The sequence below is a fragment of the Phacochoerus africanus genome, chromosome 16 (assembly GCF_016906955.1).
Source record: "Phacochoerus africanus isolate WHEZ1 chromosome 16, ROS_Pafr_v1, whole genome shotgun sequence".
Classification (NCBI taxonomy): Eukaryota; Metazoa; Chordata; class Mammalia; order Artiodactyla; family Suidae; genus Phacochoerus; species Phacochoerus africanus.
Genome location: NC_062559.1, coordinates 46,097,759 through 46,115,582, shown reverse-complemented (window position 1 = coordinate 46,115,582; position 17,824 = coordinate 46,097,759).

Sequence of the window (17,824 nt, the reverse complement as noted above, 5' to 3'; positions counted from 1 at the left end):
CTTTCAGACAGGAAAGAGGCAGAGCCTGGGCTCTGAAACAGTGGGTGACTTGAGAGTAACTAGGATAGATTGTGATCTGATGGCCCGAGGCCTCCTTGGTGCCTTGGCACTAAGTAAGACCTCAAGACCTTTGCCAAACCACAACAGAAGTAGCCCCAAGACTAAGATCGAATTTCCCATAAGTCAAGTGAAATGGAGACCAGAGCCAGTTGGTTGGTATAAAGTCTTGCACACCTGAATTTATAGAGTAACATTAATATGGGTTATTTATAAACGAAGAAATTAAAGCTCAGAGAGTCTAAATAACAAGTCCAAAGCTACACAACTAACAAGCAGCAGAGTTAAAAACTGAGTGTACTTTTTCTTCCTCAGTCCAAGCTTTTCCCATTCTAACTTGCTACCTCTCAAGTGTTACGAGAATGGTATTCTTCTCTTCTGAAATTACTGACAACCAAACCACATAGAGTTAACCAAGACAGTCCATTTTGCTTTCTAAATACTTCTCAAAACTTTTCGTGTTCTCCACATTCATTTCCAACACCCTTGGCCATCATCCTCCAATCTTCTTCCCACTCCAAGCCCCATTTCAATACAATCTAGAGTGCTCTTCTCACAGGAGAAAACAGATCATATTCCTGTTCTATCTAAAACACTTCACTGGCTTCATGTTTTAGAATTTAGCCCCAAATCCCTAACCTGGCTACTCATCTCTGCCTTATCTATCCTGTAACCACCTTTGCAGCTTCATCTCCTGCTACCATCTCCCCCAGCCCCATGCTTCAACCACAGGACTTTTGCACATGCTGTTCCAGAGCCTGAAACGCTCATGTGTTCTTTCCCTACCCTTCCAGATCTTGTGTCAAATCCCACTTTCTCACTGAAATCTCTCTTGATTCCCACAGGTCAGTTCTTTTGGTTTTTACTTTCATAATATTTAGTGCCCTTTCCTCATAGTGCTTAACATAGATCATACTTAATTATTAATTTTTGTGGTTATTAGATTATCACCTGTTTCTCTTATTAGAGTGTTAGTTCCATGAGGAAAGGAGCAATATCTAGTGAACAAACTAGTTTGTGGACTGACATATAGTAGGTGCTCCCTAAATACTTACTGGATGAATGAATAAACCTTAAGAAGATAAATATAAACCAAAGCAGGGGCAAAGGAGAGGACCGTTGTCATCTATGGTTCTGGGTTCACTTTGCTGCCCTCTTTACACAAAGGGAAACCTGGAGAACAAATAAAGACATTCCCGTCTATCTATCTGTCATACAGGTATCTTATTATATGTATCTATTTATATATAACTAAACATATCTATGTATCTATCGATAGATAGATATTAATTTGGGTTTAATTTGATGGCCTTCCTTACACAGGGGGAAACATGGAGAACAAATAAAGACATTCCCATCTATCTATCTATCATACAGATATCTTATTATATGTATCTATTTATATATAACTAAATGTATCTATGTATAGATAGATACAATTTAATTTGGGTTTAATTTGATGGCCTTCCTTACACAGGGGGAAACGGAGAACAAAGACATTTATATACATACATACATATATATATATATATATATATATATATACACTTTTTTTTTTTTTGGTCTTTTTAGGGCTGAACCCATAGCATGTGGAAGTTTCCAGGCCAGGGGTCAAATTGGAGCTGTAGCCACTGGCCTACACCACAGCCACAGCAACACAGGAACCGAGCCTCGTCTTTGACTCATCTCTGTGGTGTACCACAGCTCAGGGCAACACCGGATCCTTAACCCACTTAGCCAGGCCAGGGATTGAATCTGCATCCTTATGGATACTAGTCAGATTCGTTTCCGCTGAGTCATGACAGGAACTCCGACATTTCAATATTAAAAAAAAAAAAAGTAGGTATGGAGGTGATGTTTTCTTTCTTTTCTTTTAGGGCCACAAGTGCGGCATATGGAAGGCTAGGGGTCAAATCAGAGCTACAGCTGCCAGCCTATGCCACAGCCACAGCAATGTGGAGGTGATGTTTTCTAACTAGTGTTGATATACAGCTGAATTATATCCATTTATGTATAGCAAAAATACTCCAGGACAGCCTGTGACTGGCTTCATCTGGTCCACGCTATTTTCCAGGAAAAGTGAATCACAGTGAGACTGAAGAAAGATAAATATTCCAAATGAGGCACTAGAACAGGACAGACTGTGATTGGCTTTGTCTCAGTGCTGCCTGGCACAATTCAATGCTCCTCCTATAGATGACAAAAGGAACTGAGCATTTCTCTTGTTAATTTCATTTTCGCTCAACTGGAAATTGAAACAGGTTCTCTGGATAGTAACACTTTTTAAAATTCCGGAACTAAACTATAATCTCTTTAGGGCTTGACCCAGGTGTACCTGAGGAAGAAAAGAAGAGACCTTTTCTTTCTTTTTTTTTTTTCTTTAAGGGCTGCACCTGTGGCATATGGAGGTTCCCAGGCTAGGGGTCCAATTGGAGCCTTGTCTGCGACCTACACCACAGCTCATGGCAACGCCAGATCCTTAACCCACTGAGCGAGGCCAGGGATCGAACCCGCAACCTCATGGTTCCTAGTTGGATTCGTTTCCACTGCGTCACAACAGGAACTCCGAAGAGACCCTCTTTTTAAAATAACTCCTATCTTTGGTTTGATGCAAAGATATGGGCTGTTTGTTTTCTTCTCACAAAATTTGTGGGGTTTTTTCCCCCCAAGGCTCCCTTTGCTTTATGAAACAGATATTACAGGAAAAATCCACAAGCACTGTCTTCTCCACACAATTCTGTTACTTACTTGGAAGCATATTTCCATGGGGGGAAATGTTTAATTCTCTGTGTTAAAAATTTACCTAGAATTTGCTTTAATCGGCTATGATAGGACTATAGACACAGACATGACTGTCCTGAAGGAAGACGTTGATTCTGGCTAATCCCTAGATGCAAGAGGGGTGCCACGCCCTCCACACAGGGCCAAACAGGGAAGGACCAGGGACTGGTCAGGAGAGGGCAGAGTGGAGAGGGCAGAGCATGGCCCAGAGCCTTTATTGGGATTCTCTGGGGAAGGAATGGGCAGAAGAGGGACAGACTGGTGTGAATAATTTCGGCAGGCTCTAGGCTATTTGGGTAGCCCCTAGATGCCAGCACTTGGCCTTGGGGCAATTTAGGGCAGGGGGCTTGGCTTGATGTGTGAAAGCTTCATAAAGGGGACGGTTTGGGGCATGAGCTCTGGATTGGTTGGTTGGTTTATACATCGAAAAAAAAATAGTGAAAATAAGTCTATACACCTTAGGATCCGCTGACTGGGGCTTTCTTAAGCAGGCTTTATTCAGCTAGATTCATTCAGGCTGCTTCATTCTTTCTTTTCCTTCCCTGTCTCCTCCTTTCCACCCTAATGACTCTTTATTGAGGACCTACTGCTTGTATGTCAGGCACTGTGTCTGGAGCTACAGAGCTCTGCAGGCACAGTCCCTGCCCTCAAGAAGCTCACAGTCTGGTGGGGAGAGTGGACATCAGCCTTGCTGTGGCCATCAGGGAACTCTTGACCTAACACATTTTCTTGCAGACAAACCATTGCATTTGAGTTTTCTTTTGTAAAAAAGGACTGAGTCATATACACAAAAGAGACCCCACTCTACCCATCCCTGAACCTCACTCCATCCTCTGTTCTTTTCCTTTTGATTAGCTCCTGCTGCTGCTTCCAGCAATAGTGCTAATGATGCTACCATGTCACTCAGTAGGTTATCAATCGTGTCTCTGGATCAGGAGGCCAGGGAGGCAGGGCAGCATGCCCAAAACTGTATACCAGATGTGTTAAATGAGAACATGCCTCACTGCGCAGGAATTAATGCAGTATCTAGTTGAGATTGCAGGAAATTTGCTCACAGAAGCAAATTATTCCACTTGTTCCACTTTGATAAGAGTCAATCAAATAAAATCATCTGTTATGGGCTTAAGCATGCATCACAGCTAAGCAGGCTCTGCTGGCCCAGGGAAGATTCTACCTGTGGGGAATAAAGACCTTCCTAGAAGTCATATTGCTCAATTCTTATTGCTGCGATTCATGCTTATGTAAATGTTGAACAGGGAAAGTCTTAAAGCTTCTGTGGTTTCCAGTGATGCTTCTCAGGATCCTTAGAGGCATTGAAAAGAAAATCCGCAAATTCTGAAGCTCTCGTAAAAGGGAGGCCAGGACCACCATCAGGCCCGGCAAAACCATGGACTTCAGTGGTTGTTCAGGATTGCTGCTGTGTGTCAGAGGAAGACAGCACACACCATGGAGCACTGTGTGGCATGTGACCCTCCCTGGGGGCCTAGTCTTGGAGAATTACCAAAGTGCTTGAGCTAGGAGCCAACAGTTTCCCATTCCCAAGAGGAAATTCTGGGAAGAACATTTTGAGGGAGTATAAAGGGTTTACAGGAGGTAGACTCTTTGTGTGTGTGTGTGTGTGTGTGTGTGTTTAGGGCCACACCTGCAGCATATGGAGGTTCCCTGACTACGGGTCTAATCGGAGCTGTTGCTGCCCACCTACGCCAGAGCCACAGCAACACCAGAACCAAGCTGCATCTGCGACCTACACCACAGCTCACAGCAACGTCAGATCCTTAACCCACTGAGCAAGTCCAGGGATCAAACCTGAAACCTCATGGCTCCTAGTCGGATTCATTTCTGCTGCGTCACGATCGGAACTCAGGTAGATTCTTATACAGTAGTCTCTTGGCTGGGAAGGGCTGAGCTGCAAGGTGTGTGAGGGGAATCAGACCAGACCTTAGACTCCCTCTATATGTCCATTCTCCATATGCACCTGTGCCGACCCCAGCACAGAATATCATTTCATGCCCCTTCCAGTCACAACCTCCCACTTCCATGACTATGCTGCCGATGACTTCTGCTTGTTGTATATCTGTGTTTGGCTTCTTTCACTGAATATTATATGATGGAAGTCATCCATGCTGCTGTGCAGAGTGATAGGTGCGTTCACTGTCAGCGTTGTATGAACACACCACAGTTTATTTCTCTCTCCTGATACTGATGGTCAGTTGGGTTGTTGGCAATATGAACGGTGTTGCTAAGAACCTTCCTATGCATCCTTACATGTATTTAGGGAACATGTGCATGCATTTACGCTGGGCATCTATTCAGGAATGCATTCCTGAGGCCATTTAGTATGTGTATGTTCAGCTTAAGTAGATGACACCAAAGGATTTTCCAAAGTGGATTATGAGAGTTCTAGTTGATCCGCATCCTCTGTGAAACTGAGTATTATTAGTCCTTTCTTGGTTGGCAGTTTTCAAGTGCATTTCTATGATAACTAATAAGGTTGAACACATTAGTTTATATATAAAACTATGTATATATGTCTCTTTATGGGTAGCAATTGAATATTTTTTTGTTTTTTTGTGCTTTTTAGGACTGTACTCATGACATATGGAGTTTCTTAGGCTAAGGGTCAAATCGGAGCCGTAGCTGCTGGCCTGTACCACAGCCACAGAAATGCCAGATCTGAGCTGCTTCTGCAGCCTACACCACAGCTCACAGCAATGCTGGATCCTTAACCCACTGAGCGAGGCTAGGGATCAAACCTATGTCTTCATAGATACTAATCAGATTCGTTTCCACTGAGCCACAATGGGAACTCTGTCAATTGAATTTTTTACAGTGAGACTAAGATCAAGTCTTATTCCAAGGTCTATACAAAATAAGTTGGCCACATGAATAAACATTAGCTGGTTTTCAATATATTAAAATTTAGCGTGTAACACATTTCAGCGTACAAAGGCAGCTGAGTGCCAGTGCAGTGAGGTTTGTAGGTTACGTCATTGCCGGCATCAGAGACTTACTGCTTCCAAGTTCAAGAAGGATTTGAGCAGCAAACTTGGGTATGAATGACAGTCATTCATCACTATGAATTCATTAACTCACAATCTCGAATTCTTCATTTCATTTCATTTTATTTTATTTTATTTTTTTATTTTTTGCCTTTTTAAGGCCACAGCTTCAGCGTAAGGAAGTTTCCAGGCTAGGGGTTGAATTGAAGCTGTAGCCACTGGCCTACGCCACAGCCACAGCCATGGGGGATCTGAGCTGCGTCTTCATCCTGCAGCATCACAGACACCACAGCACTGCTGGATCCTTTAACGGGAACTGCCAATTAACAAATGTTATGTTTATCAAATACAAATTTTTTTGGCTGCACTTGCAGCGTGTGGAAGTTCCCTGGCTAGGATAGAACCCATGCCACAGAGGCAACCTGGGCTGTTGCAGTGACAACACTGATCCTTAACCTGCTGTGCCACAAGGGAACCCCTGATTTTTAATTTTAGTAGGAGATATAGAATATTTCAGAAGAATAACTTTAAAAACAAATGACATGTTTGATAAAAATATATTCAAACTTTGTTCATTTTGACTATAGCTACATGTTATTCTTTTTTTTTAAGGGCCGCTCTCATGGCATATGGTGATTCCCAGGCTAGGGGTCTAATCAGAGCCAAGCTGCTGGCCTATGCCACAGCAACACCAGATCCGAGCCATGTCTGCAGCCTAAGCCACAGCTCACGGCAACACCAGATTCTTCACCTACTGAGCAAGGCCAGGAATCGAACCTGCAACCTCATGGTTCCTAATCGGATTCGTTTCCGCTGCTCCACGACAGGAACTACTACATGTTATTCTTAATTCATTAGGTCATTACAGTCAATAAAACAAAAAATTTTGTAAAAAAAAATCGTCATTATAATAATAAAATTAACAAGTTAGCTTAAAAAGTTAAGAAAAATATCTTTATGGAATAAATATATCATAATTTATGAATTATGCATTTTTTAATTTTATCACTCATACAAACATCACCAATCCATCAACAGAACACCCAGACATGCCCAATAATAATAATTAAATTTAGTCATCTTTTATATTTTACTAAATGTCAATCACATAGAAACATGACTATGAATGTATTTTTCAATTTTGACATTATGAAGGTAGATCTGTCAAAGTAGAAGAATAGATTATATTTCATTTAGCAGTTTGTCAGCTTGATTTATAACTTGTAAATATTTAGACATATGATATGCATGTCTTCCTTTTACTCTTGGCCCAGGACCTATGAATATTGGTGGCACATTACAGGCACATTTTATTAAATATAAATATAAAAAATAAAATTAATATCACACTATATAGAAATATCATTTCAAGATACATCATACACCTAAATGTGAAAGGCAAAACTATTAAACTTCTAATGAATATTTAGAGTGCTATTTTTTAGACTTAAAACAGGACATAAAAAGCATTAATCATCAAGAAAAATTGATAAATTGAATTACATTAAAATTAGGAAGTTCTGTTCATCAAAGGACACCATTAAGAGAGTGAAAAAATTAACCAGAGTGAAAGATGCTTGCAATATATAAAATCTGACTAAGGGCTTGTATCCAGAATATATAAACAACCCTTTAAAAATTTTTTTGAAAAGCCAGACAACCCAATAGAGAAATGAGCAAGGTCTTGAACTTCCCAGAGGATGATATTCAACAGAATAATAAATATATAAACATATAACAGGGAGTCGCCATTGTAGCATAGCAGAAATGAATCTGACCAGTAACTATGAGGTTGTGGGTTCAATCCCTGGCCTCACTCAGTGGGTTAAGGATCTGGAGTTGCTATGAGCTGTGGTGTAGGTTGTAGGCGTGGCTCGGATCCTGTGTTGCTGTGGCTGTGGCATACAGCTGTAGCTCCAATTCGACCCCTAGCTTGGGAATCTCCATATGCTGTGGGTGTAGCCCTAAAAAAAAAAAAAAAAAAAATCAATTGTTACCCATAAAGAGACATGGCCTCTAGGGTCACAGAGCACTGTTGTGCGGGTTGTGCCCTAAACAACCCAAGGGGGCATATGCATAGGCTGATATGTTTTTCCATTTCTATCTTATTTTTTTAACAGCCACATCCACAGCATACGCAAGTTCCTAGCTAGGGGTTGAATCCTAGCTGTAGCCACCAGCCTACACCGCAGCCACAGCAGCGCGGGATCTGAGCTGCATCTTTGCCCTACACCACAGCTCACAGCAATGCCGGATCCTTAACCTACTGAGCGAGGCCGGGGATTGAACCCAAGTTCTCATGGATACTGGTTGGGTTCGTTACTGCTCAGCCACAACAGGAACTCCAAGTTTTTCCATTTCTAAATGACAGTTTTCCAGCAGATGGCAGTACATTGTCTAGAAGAAAAGGAGTTAAAAAAAATTCTTACAAAGGTGTTTTATGGGCCAGCAACAGGACTGGGTCATTCTCCAGAGAAAATATCTACTCAGAGCTTGAGGTTGCCCTTCGAGACCACATACATCCACACACGTAAATATGTGTGTATATAAACAACATGTTTTCTAAGTTTAAAACTTCTTTTATATAAACAGTAACACACTATATTATTTCCCATTTTGCTTTTTTCACTTCATACGTCTCAAAGATCTTTGGATGTCAATACATGTTGACTTCTTTCTTTTATTTGATGTATAGTATTCCCTACTATGAATGTACCATAGATAGTTAAACATTCCATATTGGTAGACAGAAATTCCAGGGTTTGTTTTTTTTTTTTTTTTTTTGTCTCTGTGCCATTTCTTGGGCCGCTCCCGTGGCATTTGGAGGTTCCCAGGCTAGGGGTTGAATCGGAGCTGTAGCCACTGGCCTACACCAGAGCCACAGCAATGCAGGATCCAAGCCGCGTCTGCAACCTACACCATAGCTCACGGCAACGCCGGATCCTTAACCCACTGAGCAGGGCCAGGGATCGAACCTGCAAGCTCATGGTTTCTAGTCAGATTCGTTAACCACTGCGCCACAACTGGAACTCCAGAAATTCCAGTTTTTTTGCAGTCACAAACAATGCTGCAATGCTTATCCTGGTACATACACACTCATTCACATTGTGAGGATTTCTGCAGGAGAGATGCTCAGAAGTGGTCTTGCTGACCTATAGACTCTCCACAATTTTAGTTATAATAGGACACTACCAAATTGCTTTCCAAAATTGCTTTTCTGATTTATACTCCCATGAGCAAAGCATAAAATACATGTTGTCAACATGCGATACTCTCAATTAACATTTTTTGACAAAGCTAGTAATTGGAAAATGGATTCTCAGAGTTCCCTGGTGGCTCAGTAGTTTAAGGATCCAGCATTGTCACTGCTGTGGCAGGCTGCTGCTGTGACATGTGTTCATTCCCTGGCCCAGGAACTTTCACACGCCTTGGGTGCAGGGGTGAGGCAAAAAAAAAAAGGAAAGAAAAGAAAAAGAAAAATGGATTCTCCTTCTATGGTTTATTGGCTATTGGTACCTCCTCCTTTGTGAATTGTCTGTTCATATCTTTTGTGCTTGTCTCTTAATTTGTTTACTTATTTCATTTAATTTTAATTTTTCTTTAAGGCTGCAACCACGGCATGTGGAAGTTTCCAGGCTAGGGGTCAAATCGGAGCTGCAGCTGCCAGCCTAACTTGAGAAGAGCACCTCAGAAAGCTCGGAGGATGGTCCCACCTGTTAGAAGTAAAGACACAATTATGTGTTTTTTGAGGCAGAGGGTTGTACATTAGATGACATTTTATTGACAATTTACCCAGTCCAGAGCTAAGCATCATAGTGGCCCCAAACAAGATCAAGAAGGAATGCTATTTTTTTTTTTTTTTTGCTTTTTAGGGCCGTACCTGCTAGGGGTCTAATCGGAGCTGTAGCCACGGGCCTACACCACAGTCACAGCAACGTGAGATCAGAGCTCTGTCTGCAACCTACACCACAGCTCATGGCAACGCAAGATCCTTAACCCACTGAGAAAGGGCAGGGATTGCACCCTCAACCTATGGTTCCTAGTCGGATTTGTCTCCGCTGCGCCACGATGGGAATTCCTGGTTTATCAATTTTTGGGAATTGATAAACCAGGAGATAGGAATGCTATCTTTAAAGGAGTTGTCTTGTTGATGCTAGGAGAATGTCCAGTGGGGGTGGCTTAGTTGATGCGTAATGCAGATAGACAATGCACAACAACGAGGAGAGAGGAGGCAAAGGGCAGAGGAAAATTTTTTGTTAACATTTTTCTTGTCTTGCCATAAAATATGAATTGCATTTCACAATATCCAAGTAATATTCATCGGCTCTTTTTTTACTCTGTTGCAGTACTGAGTTAAATTTTTTATATATATTATCTCCTAATTCCAACCCTGTTGGGTGGATCCTGTTTCAAAGATAAGAAAATTAGGGCTGGGAGAGATGAAATGACTTTGACCAAGGTCAAGTGGCTTTGGGATTAGAAATGACTTGCCCAAGGTCAAGGAAAAGCTTTGGGATTAGAACTGAGCCTTGGGCTCTGGAGCCTTCACCACTGCTCTGCTACCTCCACATGGCTATTGGCTGTAATGCACCCATGATCCAGAACTAGTACCATGTATGTAAAATAGAGGCGACTGCACAGGCAGAGCAGGAAACTCTAGCGGCTCCATCCAAGAGGATGGGCTTCTCCATTAGTCTCTTGCTCATTGTTGACTGCTAATTATGCTATACTGCAACTTGTATTAAAGGCCTAAAAATTAAATGACTTGAGACGGGGTTTATGTTCAAGATATGCTCCGTAATACTACACTTTGGTTTTGACCAGTTTTAACTAACAAATTTGTTATTTTCAGTTTGTAATAAAATAAAATCTGCCATTGAAACAGCAACACTTTTAAAACACATTTTTTGATAATGTGAAGCTTTTTGGTCTTTTTCTTTTCGTTTTTTTTTTTAAAAATTGGGGGGTGGGCCGGTAGCCCCCTGGATCCTCGGGGCAGAGCATCCTTGCCTGCCTGCTTGCATCTCTCACAAGTGTCCTATATTAATGAATCTATTTCCTGCCTAAAAAAAATTTTTCTTGGCCACACCCACAGCACACAGAAATTCCCAGGCCAAGGATGGAGTCTGAGTTGCAGCTGCAACCTACACCTCTGCTGTAACCTACACCACAGCTGTAGCAATGCCAATTCTCAACCCACTGTGCCACAGCAGGAAATCCTTAAAATTTATTTTTAATTGTTATTTTTACAGGAGACGAAGGATATTTTGATAGAGCAGCATGCATCCCGTGGAATATTGGGCGAGGCACCCACCTCGCTGCCTGGCGTGTGCTCCTCTTAGTTGTTGTGAAATAACAGAAAATCCATGTGTTGACCTCTACCCTGGTTGCTGGCACGGAGCTCCTAAGATCCTTATAATTTCCTAGATGATAAGAATAGGGACTTTTGTTCTTTGGCCCTGGTCCCTGACACGGAGCTCCTAAATCCCCTGGAGTTTGCAAGATCCCTTGGAACGTTTTTGTTGGGACGAAGTATGGCTCCTGGGTAGGAGGAGGGCTGGTCACCACATTAGAAGTGTGGAACTTTCCATCCCACTCCCCATCCTTTAGGGAGGGGAGACAGACTGGAGACTGAATCAGCAATTGATCAAAGTCTCCAAAGTAGGGGTTCAGAGAGCTACTGGGCTGGTGAATACTTCTACCTGCCAGGACGGTGGGGTACCCCACCCCCACAGGGACAACAGCGCCCCTGCTCTGGACCCTTCCAGACCTTGCCCCATGTACCTCTTCATCTGATTCCTCATCTCTATCATTTGTCATGTCCTGTATTGTATAATACAATGGGAAACGTGTTTTCCTGCGTTGTGTGTGCCATTCGAGCAAGTTATTGAACCTAAGGAGCGAGTCATGGGAACCCCAACTTATCACTGGTTGGTCAGAAGTAGAGGTGACACCCTGGGACTTGAGATTCGTGTCTGAAGGGCAGGCAGTCTTGTGGGACTGAACCTTTAACCTGTGGGATCGGACACTCACTCCAGGGAGCTGGTGGCGCAGAAACTGCTGAACGTAGAGAAATCCCACACAGCTGGTGTCAGAGGCGCTGTGAAGCTTGTAGCTGTGTGAGAAGAAAGGAGAAACACGCGAGTGTTTTTCCTTTTACATTTGTGTAAAACCAAGTGAACACAGAGCATGTCTGGAGGCAGTAACTCCCATTATAAACATGTCAGCACTGGGGTTCCCATCGTGGCTCAGTGGAAACAAACCTGACTAGGATCCATGAGGATGCAGGTTCGATCCCTGGCCTCGCTCCGTGGGTTAAGGATCCGGTGTTGCTATAGCTGTGGAGTAGGCCAGTAGTTGAACCCCTACCTGGGAACCTTCATGTGCTATGTGTGCAGACCTAAAGAATCAAAAAACAAAACAAAAGAAATGTCAGCACTTATTGTAAGCACTGGTTTTCATACTTGTATTTTCTGTATGCAATAAAGCACAAACAAAGTTAGATATTCTTAGTGTTTCATTTTCATTTTTATTTTTTTTTTCTTTTTAGCACCGCCCCCATGGCATATGGAGGTCCCCAAGCTAGGGGTCTAATCAGAGCTACAGCTGCTGGCCTACACCATAGCCACGGCCACAGCAACACAGGATCCAAGCCCTGTCTGCGACCTACACCACAGCTCACGGCCATGCAGGATCCTTAACCCACTGAGAGAGGCCAGGGATTGAACTCGCAACCTTATGGTTCCTAGTCGGATTCATTTCTGCTGCGCCATGATGGGAACTCCTAGTGTTTCATTTTTAGAACAAAAATTTCAACTACTCCTCTTTCAAACTTCTGAATAGTTTAGACTGAAGAAAATCTTAAGTTGTCTACAAACTATTGCTATATACGAATACTTTTCTGAGTAGACTAGGATTTTCTCAATATTGAGCAACCAAATAGAAAAATAAATTGGAGGTTGACACTGATAAGCCATTCCAATGGCTATTCACAAACTTCTGATTTCAAACATTGGTGTTCAACAAAGCAGCTTCTGGGGGTCATTGATTTCTTTATGATAAGCTAAAGTTACAAAATTGAACTCTTCTAATACATGTATGGTAACAAAACACTGGTTTCTCTACTTTATAAATGAAGTTCTTTTGCAGAAAAGATCCTGTTCTAAAAATGTTTTAAAACCATGAAATCAGAGCATTGTAAAGAGGCTGTTATAGGATTTGGGGAGAGTTGAACATTTGGACATAAGAATGGGAAGCAGATCTAACCATGGAGTTCCCATCGTGGCTCGGCGGAAATGAATCTGACTAGCATCCAGGAGGGCACAGGTTCAATCTCTGGCCTTGCTCCGTGGGTTAAGGATCCGGCATGGCCGTGAGCTGTGGTGTAGGTTGCAGACGAGGCTTGGATCTGGCATTGCTGTGGCTGTGGCATGGGTTGGAAGCTGTGGTTCTGATTCAGCCCCTAGCCTGGGAACCACCATGTGCTGCAGGTGTGGCCCTAAAAAGACCAGAGGGGGAAAAAAAAGATCTGACCTCAATGAAATGTATGGGACTTGCACCTGAGTTAATCAGGGGAAGGAAGCTGGTCAAAGATAGTGCCAAAGTTAGTAGGGTTAGGGGATTAACTGAGAGAACAGTAGTCCACAAAAATTACAACAAAAGGAAAATGGAGCAGTGGGTGGACGGATGAGAAGTCTAAACCTCTTTGTCTTACAAATAGATCGGTAGGCTCAAAGTCTTTTCTAGCACTTTTTGGGGGGAGAGGGGTGCATAAGAGAGGCATGTTGAAAAAACACGTTAGATTGATACCATTTAAATAAAAATTCAGGAGTTCCCGTCGTGGCGCAGTGGTTAACGAATCCGACTAGGAACCATGAGGTTGCGGGTTCAGTCCCTGCCCTTGCTCAGTGGGTTAACGATCCGGCGTTGCTGTGAGCTGTGGTGTAGGTTGCAATTGCTGTGAGCTGTGGTGTAGGTTGCAGACGCGGCTTGGATCCCGAGTTGCTGTGGCTCTGGCGTAGGCCGGTGGCTACAGCTCCGATTAGACCCCTAGCCTGGGAACCTCCATATGCCGCGGGAGCGGCCCAAGAAATGGCAACAGCAACAACAACAACAACTACAACAACAAAAAAGACAAAAAGACAAAAAAAAATTCATATTCTAAGGCAAGTCAAGGAAAATTGAGAAGCGAACAATTTTCTCAGGAACTCATGCTGTGGAGCAGTGGGTTAAGAATCCAACTGCAGTGGTTCTGGTTGCTGCAGAGGTGCAGGTTTGATCTTTTCCTGATGCAGTGGGTGAAAGGATCCTGAGTTGCTGAAGCTGTGGTGTAGGTCACAGCTCTGGCTTGGATTCAATCCCAGGCCCTTGAACCTCTGTATGCCAAGCTTGAAGCCAAAAAAAATTTTTTTCTCTCTGCTCTTTGGCCTCCTCTGCCTGCTGTACTGTGCATTGCGTATCTGCATGATGCATCAACCAAACCTCCCATCAGCAGAAATACTTGCTCAACCATAAAGAACTCCTTTCTCCTGGCGCCAACAGCACAACTCCTCCAAAGATAACATTCCTTCTTGATCTTGCTATGGGTCTCGAGGACCTACCCTTTGTGCCTGTAGATCTGCATTGTGCAAACTATCTGGGTCATTTACCGTACAGCTCTCTGTCTCAAAAACCTGTGTAACTGTGCTTTGACATCTAAGGGGTGGAACCATTCTCAGAACTTTCTGAGAGGCTGTTCCTGGATTATAACCCTCAGTTTGGCTTGAATAAAGTTTTCTTTTTTTTCAATTTTTAAAAGTAAAGTATAGTTGATTTACAATGTTGTGCCAATTTCTGCTGTACAGTAAAGTGACCCAATAATACACTTATACACATTCTTTTTCTCATATCATCCCCCATCATGTTCTGTCCCAAGAGACTGGACACAGTTCCCCGTGCTATGCAATAGGATCTCATTGCTCATCCCTTCTAATGTAGTAGTTTGCACCTGCTAACCCCAAACACTCCGTCCACCCCGTTCCCTCCCGCCTCCCCCTTGGCAACCACAAGTCTGCTCTCCATGTCTGTGAGTCTGTTTCTGTTCTGTAGATAGATTCATTTGTGCTATATTTTATTTTATTTTTTATTTTTTTGGTCTTGTTGCCATTTCTTGGGCCACTCCCGCAGCATATGGAAGTTCCCAGGCTAGGGGTGGAATCGGAGCTGTAGCCGCTAGCCTATGCCAGAGCCACAGCAACATGGGATCCGAGCCGAGTCTGCAACCTACATCGCAGCTCACAGCAATGCCGGATCCTCCACCCACTGAGCAAGGCTAGGGATCGAACCCGCAACCTCATGGTTCCTAGTCAGATTCGTTAAATACTGAGCCATGATGGGAACTCCTATTTTATTTTATTTTTTGTGCTATATTTTAGATTCCACGTAGAAGTGATATCATATGGTATTTGTCTTTCTCTTTCTGACTTACCTCACTTAGTATGAGAATCTCTAGCTGCATCCATGTTGTTGCAAATGGCATTCTTCCGTTCTTTTATTTATTTATTTATTTGTCTTTTTCAGGGCCACACTTGAGGCATATGAAGGTTCCCACGCTAGGGGTCAAATTGGAGCTGTAGCTGCTGGCCTACGCCACAGCCACAGCAATGGCAGATCCTTAACCCACCGAGCAAGACCAGGGATCGGACCTTTGTCCTCATGGATGCTGGTTAGACTTGCTTCCGCTGAGCGAATAAAATTTTCCATTTCTTTCTTAGATTGACTGATTAAACTTTTTTATTGATAATGTCAAGAGTGATTTTTTTTTTTTTGGACCTTGCCCACCATATGTGGAAGTTCCTGGCCCAGGGTTTGAACTGCAGCACTGACAATGTCAGATCCTTAACCTGCTGAGCCATCAGGGAACTTCAAGAGTAATTATTTTTATTCACATTAATCTGTATATCTTCATTTTATTGAGAAAAGATTATAATGTAAAATGAGGAATCAAAATCCAAATTACTTGTTGTTTGTTTAAATTTTTTGCTCACATCCCATTATTAGTTGTTTGATGAATGATAAAACCATCTTTTGTACAATATGAATATGTACCACGACAGTGTTTCTTAAGAAGTCAGGACCATTCATGTAAACTTAAAGGTAGTTTTTTTGGAGTTCCCATCATGGCCCAGTGGGTAACGAATCTGACTAGGAACCAAGAGACTGCGGGTTTGACCCCTGGCCTCGCTCAATGGGCTAAGGATCTGGCGTTGCCGTGAGCCATGGTGTAGGCCGGCAGCTACAACTCCAATTAGACCCCTAGCCTGGGAACCTCCATATGCCGTGGGTGCGGCCCTAGAAAAGACAAAAAAAAGAAAAAAAGATAGTTTTGGATAACATGCCCTAAATGTATAGGGAGTTCCCATCGTGGCACAGTGGAAATGAACTTGACTGGCATTCATGAGGACACAGGTTCAATCCCTGGCCTCACTCAGTGGGCTGAGGATCCGGCGTTGTCTTCAGCTGTGGTGCAGGTAGCAGAGCAGCTCGAATCTGGTGTTGCTGTGGCTATGGTGTAGGCCAGCGGCTACAGCTCTGATCCAACCCCTGCCCTGGGAATCTCTATATCCTGCTGGTGCAGCCCTAAAAAAAAAAACCCTAAATAAATGGATAAATAAAATAGAATAACTGTATAGTATCAGTTAATTATAACTTCTGAACATCAAGTCCAGGCAACGTCCATTTTTATTGTCTGTGGACTTTCCCAGGAGATAGATGAAGAACTCAGTGTCTTCTTCTTTTTATGCTTTTTAGGGCCGCATCTTAGGGGACAAAGTTGACTTTCCTTAATATATCTAAGTAAGGGCACTTGGAGATGGAAGATATTAGCGAAGAGGATCATATTATACCAACAACGTTAATATAATAACTAAAATTTATTGAGCGCATGCTCTGCATCTAGCCCAGTTCAGGAGGTTTCCCTGGATTTTTTCCCTTACCCCATCAACAACCCTATGAGGCTGGTGCTCTTATTTTCATCTCCTTTTTTCACATGGTAAAATGAGGCCCAGAAAATTATTTTCCCAGGATCACATAGCAAGAGGTGGTAAAGATGGGGTTTGAATCAGTTAACCTGATCCTGGAAGCGACAGTTGAGGCAAGATTTGGACAGGTAAGAGAAGTTCTTCTTAAAAGCAATTTTATGGTGATTTTATTAGCATGCTAGGATTTCTCAAGCACCAGAGAGTCCCAGTTTTTTGTTTGTTTGTTTGTTTTTAAGCTGCCCACTGCAGGTATAACAAAAAGTCAAATCTAACAAAAGTGGTTGGTCACTTAGCTCAGTCTCTTGGATTCAGGTCGCATGTTACAATTCTTAAACTAGAAACACCACTCAGATGCTATCCTGATGGAATGGATTAAAATTCATTATTGCTTCATTCTACTCTGAATTCGTTTCATATTGTTTCTTTCTGTTAAGGCCATAATTCTAACAGATATTTAAATGACCTCCTATAGACTCTCCAAAGGTATTTTGCTGCTTTGTTCAGAGTTTTAAGGGAGTACTTTATTTATTTATTTATTTATTTTTTGGCCATGCCCTTGGCATGTGGAAGTTCCCAGGCCAGGGACTGAACCCTTGACATAGCAGCAACCCTAGTGCTGCAGTGACAACACCAGGTCCTTAACTTTCTGTCATAAGGGAACTCTTGTGTAAGGGTGGGCTCTTGATGATAATAAATCCAGGAAGATTTTAATTTTGCAGAATCTCTTGGGATCTTAGACACTGCATTTTGTTTTTCAGTCAATGCTTTTCTTTGTGGAGCATAGGGAAAAGAATTTGGAAAACATTTTGATTGTCAGAAGTGATCATCTTTCCATTCACCTGTGTGTTATAACTTGGGTGCAATTTTAGGAAATTAGATACAGGTGATTCAAGATTCAGTGACGCAAGGTCAGGATTCAGGCTGTTGTGACAGAATATTGTAGTTTTAGAAGTTTTATCTTGTCAAGCC